The sequence below is a fragment of the Phoenix dactylifera genome, chromosome 1 (genome assembly GCF_051530095.1).
Source record: "Phoenix dactylifera cultivar Ajwa chromosome 1, Ajwa_hap1_PhDact_Kaust_v1.1, whole genome shotgun sequence".
Lineage (NCBI taxonomy): Eukaryota > Viridiplantae > Streptophyta > Magnoliopsida > Arecales > Arecaceae > Phoenix > Phoenix dactylifera.
The window spans coordinates 25,775,186-25,779,020 of NC_143190.1; positions in this window are offsets into that span (position 1 = coordinate 25,775,186).

Here is a 3,835-nt window from a genome sequence, read left to right on the forward strand (position 1 = left end):
CAGCCCCCCGATGCAACTTGACCACTGTATCCAGCCGAGACAAATCAACATCAGAAAGGCCTTAGCAGCTCTACTACAGTGGAAGACATATTGACTTAATATTGGTTAATCAGGTCTTAGTGTTTGCAACTTGAGCTCTTCATAAGAGGTAATCGAACAATTGGCCAGGTAAGCAGGTGGGAGGCTCCCCTTACTCAGAGAGTAAGGTCCTAATTAAGTAACCACCTTTCATGCTTTCCTAGACACCAATTAGATCAATTAGTCTAATATGACTTGCTCATGTTGGTTTACTCTCGACTTGATTGAGGAGGTTTTAATTTAGGTCTCAATTGAGTTTGTTACATCACATATAAACCTATCTACCCGGCTTTCATTCACATCACATGCAAACGGCACATCACAGGCAGTTATAATCGCAGCATCAAAATAAAGCTAAACTTTAAATAGGTGATGATCATGGATTCTAATTAGGTCGTATTACAAGCACATGCACCTCAATCGATCAATTGGTCTTCAACTCTTGAATTGGTTCCAAGCCTTCTTGATTCGATCCTTGACCAACTCTTGATCCAATCGCCATCAACCGCTTAGACCCCTGTTCATCTCATGCCTTGTCTTCAACTTGATCGTTGACGTACATCACATCACAGAAATACAACCAGATGTAAAATAAAAATAATAATAAATTACATCTTCTTTTAGGAGGCACGTAGGCCTCTCAAAACATCAAATAAGATGCATGCAAGCATCTGAAAAATTACATGACATTGCAGATCACATCGCAGGTCTTTACATTTAATACCAAAAGGGTTTGAATCCTATGATCATCACCACATGCAGCAATTATAATTTTCAGATATGAAAACTAACTGATTATCTCATGACATAGGTTGCTGATCATGCTAATCATGATTCTAAACTTTGTAATCTCATTAACAATGCAATTAGAATCATTATCTTATCATATAAAAATCAGCATGCAAAAATCAGCACCCTAGAAAAAATCTGCATGCAGAAAATTTCCAGCATGCATAATCTTTCAATTTTCAGATCTAATAAGCCTACTAATAATTAATTCTTACCTTAATCTACGAAGCCTAGGCTCTGATACCACTGTTAGAAAACCCCGATCATGCCGCTGAAATTTTAAAAAATTCAGATGCAGCGGAAGAGGCATGCGCGGGATCAACCGTTCATCGCATGAACGTTGTTCAAAAACCGTTCGTAGATAGATAAGGATTAAAAACTTTTAAAAACATTAGAAGATCAGATCTTCACCTTGTGCGGGTAGATGATCACCGCAAACTGATGATCGTAGTTTTGGATGAGGGTTCGCTTGAAGCCGTTCAAGTGCCCGGCCTCTACGGGTATCCACACGAAGCAGAGGACCAATCCAAGTGCTCCAATCTCCCCGGGGTGCTAGCTCCCTTGCAGAGATTACTTTGATGGCTGATCACCTCCCTTTCAATCAACCCTTGAATGCTAGAGGGAGGAGGAAGAAGATGAAAGGATCAAGGAAGAAGATCCAAAAAGCTAGATGCAGCCTTTCCTTCCCTTGCGTTGAATCCCAAACGGAGGAGGAAGAAGGAGACCACCATGGATCTTTTTCCTTCTTGCTTGCGGCTGATCCAAGAGGAGAGGAGAAAGGGGGCGTACGGCCACAAGGGGAGAGCTTCTCATATTCATTAGGTCAGCCCCCAAGCCTCCTCTTAAATAGCATCTAGGGCTCCTATTTGGTTTAGTCCAAATCATGAATCAATTGGGTTCAATCTATGCTAGTTGTTAGATGTATGCCCTAGAAGCCAATTTGGCTGACACATTGTTGATTCTAGGGACATAATTTTGTACTTGACTATTTATTATTGAATAAATAAAAGGCATCTTTTTCATTCATATTGTTTATGTGTCTATGAATCGTCCAAGAAATTAATAAGATGATGATACATATTCTCAAGAGTTGAGAATTTGAGCCATGTATCATTGGTGATTAATTTCTAAATGCTCCTGATCAATGGATCATCACGAGGACGGTGATCGATCCGATCAGTGCACAGATCACTTTCCTTCTGGATGGACGAGACTTGAGTCCACAGTGTAGGGACACTGAAGTGATAGTGCAGGTGCTTGTTAGAGAACAAGGGTACTGAGCGTGACCAAGACAAGAAGTCACTTGGATGTCTATCCACTCGTCAGTGACTTACTTGATGTTGCAGTAGTGTGACTGGTCCTTTGACCTGCGGTGCTTCGGCTACTCACAGTGAGGTTATTGTAGTTTGACTGCACACATACATGGTCTCTAGCCATATGGGTCCATGCAGTGTAGATTGGCTGCAGTAGGTTCACTGTAGGAGTAGGGTATGCACCTATAAGGAATCTATCGACCTTGATAGAAGAGGAGTGATCCTATGTGATTTGTTAGACTGAGTTCTAAGACCTTGGCCAGGGCAGTAAAGTGGAGAAAGAGTTTTCCACTATCGAACTCAAGTCGAATAAATCTTGACATATGACAGACGATGGGGTTTGACGAGTTGTCCATGACCTCCGTCCTGTAGGGATCCACGATAGTAGAACTGTATCACACGTTAACTGCACCTAGAGGTTCATCATTCCATTCTGCTGGGTAGCCACTACATGCTGCTAGGTGTCACTGGTGGATGGTGGGACTCATAGGGATTATCTTGATGATCGATAAACCCTAATGAGTTGAGTTGGAATCGTTCCAACCCATTGAAAGGAGTTTTCAATGATATAGTGATAGAGATCACAATATATCTCACTACCAGTCAGAATAGAACCTATGGGGTCACACACACTAGAAGTATTGACCGATCCGATGGTTGAAATCGTGATTAGGAATCACAAGAAATCAATTTGATTGATAAAAAGTTGAAGAAAGAAAAAGGAATTAATTAATTGGACTTGAAACAAGAATCCTACTTCGGGTAGGATTCCTAGAGTCCTAATTGGATTAGGACTGGGAATCCTAGTTGGAGTAGGACTGGAATTCCTATTTGGAATAGGATTCCTACAATCCTAATGAGATTAGGAATTTTGAATTTTGAATTGGATTCCTACTTGGAGTAGGATTCCTAGAAATCCTAATTGGATTAGGACTTCGGATTCAAATGGAGTCCTAATTGGATTAGGACTAAAATTAAACAAATCCTAATTGGATTAGGATTTCTTAAGTCTAAATTAATTAATAATCTAATGAATCAACATGACTCCTAATTGGATTAGGATTGAAGAGTTCAATTGAGTCATGGTTCATTCAAGTCCTAATTGGATTAGGACTAGCGTAGATTGAACCCAATATGGTCAATCCTAATTAGATTAGGACTTAACCATAAGAGAGGCACCCAATCCTCTTTGGAAGAGGATTAGGGCAACACAAGAAGGAGGGATCACGCCCCTCCTCCTCTCCTTGTGTGCGGCATGAAGAGAGGGGCCGGCGCCCCCCTTCCCTTTTTGGAAAATCATCTAGGGCTCCTATTTTGGAGGAGCCCTTGATGGCTATAAGAGAGGCACTAGGGCCGGCGCCCTAGATGAGTCTTCTCCTCCTCTTCAAGCCGAGGAAGCCCCCTCTCCTCCTCTTTAGTTGCAGCCGCAAGCAAGGGAAAAGATCTCCAAGTGTTGGCGGTTTCCTTCCCTTCCCTTCCTTCATCCAACGCAAGGAACAAGAGAAGGCTGCGTAGAGGATCATCTTCTTCCTATTCTTCATCCTTCTTCTTCCTCCTTCTAAGCACAATCAAGAGTTGATTGAGAGGAAGGACATCAGCCATCAAAGCTATCTTTGCAAGGGAGCTAGCACCCCGGTGAGATAGAGAGCTTGGAT